This window comes from Notothenia rossii, assembly GCF_949606895.1.
Source record: "Notothenia rossii genome assembly, chromosome: 1".
NCBI lineage: Eukaryota > Metazoa > Chordata > Actinopteri > Perciformes > Nototheniidae > Notothenia > Notothenia rossii.
Window position 1 is genome coordinate 74462441 of NC_136912.1, and position 9650 is coordinate 74472090.

Here is a 9650-nt window from a genome sequence, read left to right on the forward strand (position 1 = left end):
GTTACTTTGCAAGATCTGAGTACTTCTCCCACCTCTGCATTTAAATACACATCTCTCTGAGCCAATAAGAAATGCTGGATGCATTTAGCTCATCCACACAGTAGCTCAGTCAGTGGCCTATCAGAGCAAAACAAAACAAAAACAACTGAACTGTACAAACGGAGCAATTAAAGTTAATTTCACGCATCTGCAGTTTGTGATCCAGCAGACACCGAGGCATTCATCATAATTAGTTGAGATGCTGAGATACCCTCAAGTCCTATCAATCAGCAAGCCACCTCTGGCCCTGACGCAGAGCTGCAGAGCGTCTGCACTGCTGAGCAGGTCCTGAGCTGTCAGCAGCTCTTCATTGACGAGTATAATGCCACCTGCAGCAAGAAAAGGGCAGCAAGGACTGTCATCAACCTTTTCCACCCAGGCAACCACCTGTTCCAAAACCCCCCCTCTGGGAGACACGAGCCGTCTGTAACGACCAAATCCACCTGTTCTTTTAGAAGCTTCTTGCCAAGAGCTGACATCTGACTGACACCAAGTCCTCCGGTGATTCACCCAGTGCGAGACCACAAAAGCAAGTTAGCCTTGTTACTGTCAGAGCTTATCACACGTCATCAATTATTTTTCCTTTTGAGAACAGCCTTGCATCACAATTTGTACAACATTTTAACTACACTGTGTACATTTTATCTCTAGGTGTAATAGCTGCTAATGGGACAGATGCCTTTAGTTAAATTATATTGCATTGCGGTAAAGATCAAACAACTAATGAGTCCGGTGTTTCCTACTTTTGTTTCTGCATGTCACACATTTACTAGTTAGCTGTATGCTACTCTTCTTTATGAATGTCGACTGCCACCTGCACTCTTTTATTCCCCACACTTTTCTTACAATAAGAATAGAAAATGAACGCCTTAAAATGCACATAACTAATTGCACTAATTGGTAATCTGGTTAACAAAACAAAAGTGCACAATGTTAGCAACAGATTGGAACCTTGGGAAATCCCATTGGGAAAAGTGCAGCCAATGAGCTTAAACCAAAGACAACCATGCAACAACCTCGATTTTTCTGCATCTCTCATATTAAACTAGATAAACATCTTACATTAAATGTTTAGTGAGACAGTGACAAACAAATATGCAGCACCTGTTAAATTCTCCAGCGCCTGCTCTTTTAGAACTATAATACCACCACATAAGGGGCTGCATTTAATTTTTAAATGTCTTTCATTGTTCATTTTTTGGAAATATTTGTAGACCTCCTTATTTGGAACATGTAAGTCCCAATGCACTGCACTTCTTGTCACCATTATCTCTAATGTTGCTCTGGAGAGGGTCTGTAGACACTCCTGTGCTTCCTCTGTGACAGCACCAGCTGCTTCTGTTCACCTGCAACTTACAGTATGAGCCTCACTAAGGTGTACCACACCGGAGGTTCATGTTATAGTGTAACGTTAGATCCAGCCTCCACCGTGCAGGTACTCACGTCAACCAGTAGCAGTCATGCTGTAATGAGGACTATAAACCATAACCAAAAAAAGAGCCCCAGGTCCAATTCTGAAATTGAAACTTCCAACTGTTCCCTAACTAAATTCAATTTATTGTAGGACAACATTTGGCTTTGTGTGTATGGTTTCTGTAGATAATATATTTTTCAGAGCACAGTTTTTATTTTCATATTCTGCTTTTGATCTACCACCAAGAGAACCAAGTCAACTGATATTGAAAAGGGTGGTGATGTATAAAAATAGGGTTTTTATAAAACAAAATCCAACTAACCTACACAAATCTTATTTTCTCCTCAATACTCAATACTATTCTGATCTTTCATCACCTGTGTACTTAAATACATTGCATCACGAAAAGAGTTGAATTGTATCTCAACATGGAGTACTACCGGCGGAATTGGTGGCAGATACTGTACCTGCTGAGACTCATCCCTGTTCTATGTCCCGGCCCACATAGAGTGTCTTGCTGCGATTAAAAGCAGCCTTTGAGGAGGATACATGACATGCTGGTGTGCATCACATGACGTACAGCTGCAACGCTAGGCTTAGTTTTCACTCTTTTTTGACGCTATCCTTATGTTAACTTCATGTGTCTCAAAAACTGCATACATTTATGTTTTTGTTCAATTATCCTCAGAACCTTTTTCCAATTGTATTCTAATTAATAATATAAATGAATAACAATAGTTTTTTGGAACAGGTACTTTGTAATCTTGATAAATGAAGGAAGTTGAGAGGCAACGCCATATCATTTTCCCAATGCAAAATCACATTGAAATGAGACTTTATTAGACTCTCAGAGAAATCCTCCTAAAATCTTCAGCAGGGAAGATGGATGGACTGTGTGTGAAGACAATGAGCAAGATGAACAGGGTCTATAGATATCTATAGATTTCCGGAATACTGTCTCAGCCCAGTCATTGTTCATTGAGGCAGTAGAAAAGCCATATCAACACCAGTGACAGGGGCGTATATCTTGAGAATGTGTGTGTATGTTTATTTATGACTCTTTGTGTGTGTGCATCTTTTACCTGCCCATCTATTTGCTTGCTTTTCCTTAGTATGTTTTCTATCAATCATCCCTGTTTGCCAGCTGTCAGGGTATTTCATTTATATGTGTGGCTCATTGTTTGACAGCACAATCTGTAATAAATCTGTATGGCTTTAGTATTTTCATCTGTCTCTCTGAGTAATTCGCAGGATGCAGCCATATTCTCCAGTTTGTTGACAAATGACTTATAGAGGCTTACTGTGTTGTGTGCTGTGCTCCATATATTTCCAATGTAACATGTAAATCTGCTAATGCAGAAGACGAACACCAGTTTGTTCTTAAAGGATGTGCTTGTTCGGCTAACAGAGTCCTTGCTACACTGTGGTGTTGTGACATTACGCTGGCCTGTTTATCCCTGTATTATTTATATTATCACACACTCTAAAACACTGATTATAGTGTGTTTTTGCTCTGACCGATACTTATTTATCAACCACATTTGAGCCGTAACATCATAACCTTTTTCAGGTGAGAAAACGCAAAGTGCTGGTACCATAAATCATCATTTTACCTGCAGCATAGAGAAGTCCCGGGTTGTTATTTCAGCACATATGGAAAGAAAATGTTATCCCGTGTTAAGACTGAAGGGTGAAAATGGTAGGAACAATTCACCGTCTCCTGCTCTAGGACTTCAACATTGCCGTATTAGTGTTAGTACTTCAGGTTAAAGTATAATTGCTTGATTTGCATTGAGTCACCAGCTTTAACAACATCCACTTGCCAAATAAACTGTTTTTCTGCTCTATTTTTGGTCTTTTGGTTCTTTTAGAGGGAAAAGGGGCGAGGCTACACACATCGAATAACATAACCCTAAATTAAAAAAGATCAGTGACAAGAAACAGATTTAGAAGAGATCAGCTTTTAATAAAACACAAACAGAATACATTGGTAGGGAAGGCCAGGACAGAATAAACACATTTACCACTGCAGAAATATATGACATTGAAATAAAAACAAATATCAGCTCACCCTTAAGGAGCTTCCAATACATGTTACAAGAGAAAATAAATGAAACATATAACAAAAATATGGCATTCAGTTCACTTCCTCAAAAAATTCTTAAATCAATCTTATATTAAATACATTAATATATTCCACAAACGGTGAGTGCAATACAATCAACATCAGAATTTGGTGTATTGCCAATTAGGTTAATTTGGTGTACAATGGTGCATACGATCAATCAATCAATCAATGTTTATTTATATAGCCCAATATCACAAATGTTACATTTGTCTCAGTGGACTTCACAGTTTGTACAGAATCCCGGCGTAAATAGACACCAAAAAGAAAGAAATTTGGGGAAGCTGGGTTATTCGGAACATGATAGTACACAGGTATAGACAGAGAGAAGGAAGAAGTAAGATGTCCCCCGACAAACTAAGCCAATATCAGCAAAACTAGGGGCTGAATCTAATCAGCCCTAACTATAAGCTTTATCAAAAAGGAAGGTCTTAAGCGCACTCTTAAAAACGGATAGGGTGTCTGCCGCCCGAACACAAACTGGAAGCTGATTCCACAAATGTGGAGGTTGATAAGAAAAGGCTCTGGCTCCCATTGTACTTTTAGAGACTCTAGGAACAACCAACAACCCAGCATTCTTGGAACGCAATACCCTAGTAGGACAGTAGGGTATAATGAGTTATTTAAGGTAAGATGGCGCCTGCCCATTAAGGGCTTTGCAGACGAGAAGAATAATTTTAAATTCTATACTGTGTTCTATAGGGAGCCAGTGTAAGGCAGCCAGAACAGGAGTAATGTCGTCCCTTTTCCTAACTCTGGTTAGTACACGAGCCGCAGCATTTTGAATCAGCTGAAGCGACTTCACTGATTTCTTGGTACAGCCTAATAATAAAGAGTTACAATAATCCAGCCTAGAAGTAACAAATGCATGGACTAGTTTCTCTGCATCGTTTTGAGGCAAGATATGCCTGATTTTTGCAATGTTACGTAGATGGAAGTAGGCGGTCCTTGAAATTGATTTTATGTGGGCGTTAAAGGATAAATCCTGATCAAATATAACACCGAAATCCCTTACAGTCTCACTGGAAGCCAAATTAATGCCATCCATAGTTAGTATATCTTTAGATAATTTGTTTCGTAGATTCTTTGGGCCGAGTACAATAACTTCAGTTTTGGTCGTGTTTAACATCAAAAAGTTTAAGGTCATCCACGTTTTTAAGTCCTTGAGGCAGTCTTGAATTTTATTTAAATGATTAATTTCATCAGGCTTGATTGATAAATATAGTTGAGTATCATCCGCATAACAATGAACATTTACAGAATGATTCCTTATAATATTGCCAAACGGAAGCATATATAATGTGAACAAAATAGGTCTGAGCACTGAGCCCTGTGGCACTCCATGGCTAACTTTGGTTTGCATGGAAGATTCATCGTTGACACGAACAAACTGAGAGCGTTTAGATAGATAGGACCTAAACCAGCCTAAAGCAGTTCCCTGTATGCCAACTAAGTACTCTAGTCTTCGCAATAAGATGTCATGGTCGATAGTATCAAATGGAGCACTGAGATCGAGCAAGACAAGAATAGAGACAAGTCCTTTGTCTGAGGCTATTAGAATGTCATTTGTGACTTTAACCAGAGCTGTCTCTGTGCTATGATGTGTTCTAAATCCAGACTGAAAATCTTCAAATAAATCATTGTTTTTTAAGTAATCACACAACTGTTTTGCGACTGCTTTCTCAATAATTTTTGAGAGGAACGGAAGATTAGAAATAGGTCTATAGTTGGCTAAAACCTCTGGATCGAGGTTGTGCTTTTTAAAAAGCGGTTTTATCACTGCTACTTTGAATGATTGTGGAACATAGCCTGATAATAAAGACATATTCATAATATTTAATAAAGAAGTGCTAATTAATGGAAAAACTTCCTTCAACAGCTCAGTTGGAATTGGGTCTAAGATACACGTTGATGGTTTAGAAGAGAGAATCATTGAATTTAATTGTTCAAGGTTTATGGCTGAAAAACATTCTAGTTTACTATCTAGTGTAATATTAGAACTTACGTTTCCGGGAGCTGTTGATAACACTATACTGGTCAAAGGCAAGATGTCCTTAATTTTGTTTAAGAGTAACAATTTTATCGTTAAAAAAGCACATAAAATCATTGCTACTGAGTGCTATGGGAATAGAAGGCTCAATCGAGCTGTGGCTCTCTGTCAGCCTGGCTACAGTACTGAAAAGAAATCTTGTATTATTCTTATTTATTAATGAAGATTAAACTCAGTAGTAAGCTGCTCTCGCTTTATGCAGTGCTTTCTTATATTCATTGAGAGTAATATGCCAAATCAAACGAGATTCTTCAAGTTTAGTGGAACGCCATATCCTTTCAAGTTGTCTCGACTTTTGCGGGTTTCGGCATTATGCCATAATCTATGTTTTATTTTCTTCTTTTTCAAAGGAGCAACAGAGTCTAATTTGATTCGCAGCGCATCTGTAGCACTATCAACAACATGATCAATTTGGGGTGGTGTACATTTTGTACAAGTTTCCTCCCTTACATGCAGACATGCTATCGAGTTAAGTATTGGTGGAATCTCTTCCTTAAATGTGGCTATAGCACTAACAGATAGGTTTCTGCTGCAGGAACTTTTGATTAATGGTTTGTAGTCTAGTAACAGTACTTCAAAAGTTACTAAGAAATGCTCGGATAAAGCAGGATTATGCGGTTTGACTAATAGTTGCTCAATTTCAATACCATAAGTAAGAACAAGGTCGAGAGTGTGATTATAGCAGTGGGTTGGTTTATTTACACTGACGGAAACCAACAGAATCTAATATAGAGTTAAATGCAACACTAAGACTATTTTTATCATCGTCAACATGAATATTAAAGTCACCTACGATAATTACTTTATCTGTTTTAAGTAACAAAGCTGATAAAAACTCAGAGAATTCTGATAAGAATTCTGAATAAGGACCTGGTACACGGTACACTGTAACAAATAAGATTGGCAGCAAAGTTTTCCAGGTCGGATGCGTAAGACTAAAAACAAGACTTTCAAAAGGAGGTATAATTTAATTTTTGTTTAGTATTGATAAGTACATTTGTACGTTTAAGATGCGCCTCAACGTCGCCCGCTTTGGCTACAAAAACACAGTAAAGTAAGAGATATAGTAAAGTATGTTTCTTATCTTTTTTACCCAGCTGAATCACAAGGTTTTCATCTGAAAACTGCTCATCATATTTGTTACATGTTTTTATCGCCCGCAGCACACTCTATAGTGTATTCCTTGGGGTCAGGAGGACCGAATTTCACACTGAAGTGATGTACATGTCCGGCCTGCAGGAAAACCAGAGTAAGAAAATGAAAGTAACATCTACTTGTTGATCAAATAAAAATGCAGAATGTTTGTATGTGCACTATATCACAGTTTACTCACAGTGGGGTCAGCATCGTTCTCCTTCTTTATTCTCTGTACATATGGACCGGTCTGCAAAATGAGAAAAGAATATATAGATGTATTGTTGTTACAGTAATGAACTTCACTCATCAAATCCATGTGTGAACAGATTTGACCTTAAAAGGAGTTTTATTATTACTTATTTATGCCAATTAACCCTGTACAAGTTTTTGTGTAAGTTAAAACATATTTTCTTTTAGTTTTTCTGTTGTTAAAATGCAGCCCAAATGTACTTCAATCATCTTCCCGTTTTTGTATTCTTTGTTTACCATTGAGGCATGTGAGAAAAACATATTTAAGAGTTCACGGTTACATGTGGTTCGAAATATTGTATCCAAATTGTCTTTTTGCCATTTCATAAAAAACACAGTTCGGCCCCAAATTGTTTTTGAAGCTAGCACCCTAGGAGAAGGTCCTAAATCGTTTTGTTATCGTAACATCGGACCTGAGGCCGTATGTTTTGGACACTCGGGTGAAGCTGTCAACTGATCAGCATCTACAAACCTGGCAGTCTGCAATGAACTGGTGGTCTCCTGTGAGCACTGGTCACTTCAAAAAAAAAAAAAAAAAAAAAAAAAAAAAAAAAAAAAAAAAAAAAAAAAGCAGAATTGTTGTGCGTTTCATTTCAATCTTTATTTTGAACAGATTAAAAAACAAATAAAAAGTAACAGATGTGAAAAAAAGAAAACCGTATTGTTAAAATACAGTATTTATCCACATTCATGATACAAAAAAGTCTTCATATTAATACTAATAAAAAATAAATCATATGTGTCCGAAAGGGAGTAGGAGGAAGCAAATGCTTATTAATTTCCACCGCTTACTTGATCAATGATTGTCCTTTAAATCATTTAATCATTTAAACACTAACTGTTATTCTACGCACAACATTTTTATTATTCAGCCGGTATTTTGCCGCGCTTCTCCTCCCGCATTGAACATCGCAGAAACTCCGTTCGAACATCAAAACGTTCAGCTCGGTCGGGAATCGATCGCTATTACTTTTCTCATTCATAACTTTCATAATTCAAGAGATACATCCCATAATACATCACATTTTTAACATTGAAGTCAATGGAGAAAATCTTCAGACGTCAACAAATCTTCATGCAATTCAACTGCTAACTGTTCATTCATACTTTCACTCAGACACCTCATTCCAACTTTAAAATGTTACACATCTTTCTGACATTATTCGTGTAAAACAACTTTTAAATCTGATTCTTACTTTTAGAGATATTAAACATTGTTCAGACCTTGTTTTAGAGGTTTTCTTCACATTTTAACATTAACTAGAGTGCGTGATGTCACAGCTAGAGTGGAGGACAGCTTGAAATTCGCATTCATATTTTTTTTTAAACTGCCATAATTCCCAAACCCTACATTCCTGAGACATAATTTATCATGAAAAACGGAGGAAAACATCTCGTAGCTTGAAAAATGACAAATAATTAAGCAAAAAATAATTAAACAAAATGCTTTTTGAGGGCATGAAGTGACAAAAACGTTCAACATTCCTCCATTAAAGCCCATTGTAATTTCAGGCTGATATTTCCTCACGGCAGCAGCCGCACACCTTTAGTTAAACTGCCAAAAAGGCCACATTATTAACCCGAAACTACACAAAAATTACACTTCAGATACTCAACTTCCTTGACATGCTTCACGTTTTCAAATTTCACAGATATCTGTTACGGTTCTTCCACAAAACGCTCACATGTAAGAGGTTCATCTCTCATTCAGAACAATGAAGCCTATGAAGTCTAGGCACCTCGTTAGCTCAACTATAAACACCTGTGCAATGGAACACGATGATGTCATCACTCCAACTGACATGCTCAGAGCAGCAGACTTCAGATAGCAGTGTGCAAACAGTCCGCGTAGTATAGGGTGTCATCAAATGCCGTTGCCATGGCGACGGACCACTCACCATAAAACATGATGTCGCTGTAAGTCCCATCGACACGGTCCAATCGTCCCCCAATCTTCACTTGTATATCACCGGTCCATGCCTTAACAGCTCTACGCCAAATTTGAGATCTCACCATATGCCGTTTCCATGGAAACGCATCCCTCGCAATAAAACATGATGTCGCTATAACTCCTATGCAAATGTTCAAAAAGTGCTCAAACTTCACAAGTGTGCTAACAGTCCAGCCGTGAAGACATCTACGGGACAGTTTTGAGATTTCTTCAAATGCCGTTGCCATGGCAACACAATGCTCGCCTTGAAACACGGTTTTCTCATAACTTCAGTGAAAATACTCCAAACAGCCCAAAACTTCACAGGTTTGGTAACAATGCAGCCATCAACGCATCTAAGCGTATTATGAGGTGTCATCAAATGCCGTTGCCATGGCGACAGATCATTCGCCATCAAGTTAGTTCAGAAGTTTGCGGTTCAAATATTCTGCTGCTATTCCAAGCCTTTTCACTTTCTTTTCTTCTCTCATCACACATTCAAGCCCCCCCTTTTTTCTTACACATTACATTTCAACAGTTTAGCGTCAGATTTTCAGCATAAAGCATTACCACTAGCAATTTCTTCAGGAATTGCATTCTCTAGTTATGCGAGTTATTCCTACTTACATTTACATTTATACATACATATCATGATACAATAGTTTCTCATCTTCAATCAACTCTCTTTATTCTCATAGTTTTTTCA

General features: G+C 37.8%; 1 long non-coding RNA gene across 2 annotated transcripts; it reads right to left on the reverse strand.

Annotated features, from left to right (window-relative positions):
* Window positions 1–5927: 5927 nt before the first annotated feature.
* Window positions 5928–9446, reverse strand: LOC307015368. Of its 2 annotated transcripts, none has more exons than XR_013801490.1 (3): window positions 8913–9446; window positions 6962–7012; window positions 5928–6861 (listed from the first exon to the last, which is right to left on the reverse strand). It is a non-coding gene; the product is annotated as an uncharacterized lncRNA (long non-coding RNA). The 2 variants fall into 2 exon arrangements; XR_013801491.1 differs by lacking the exon at window positions 8913–9446 and adding an exon at window positions 8632–8852.
* Window positions 9447–9650: the final 204 nt, after the last annotated feature.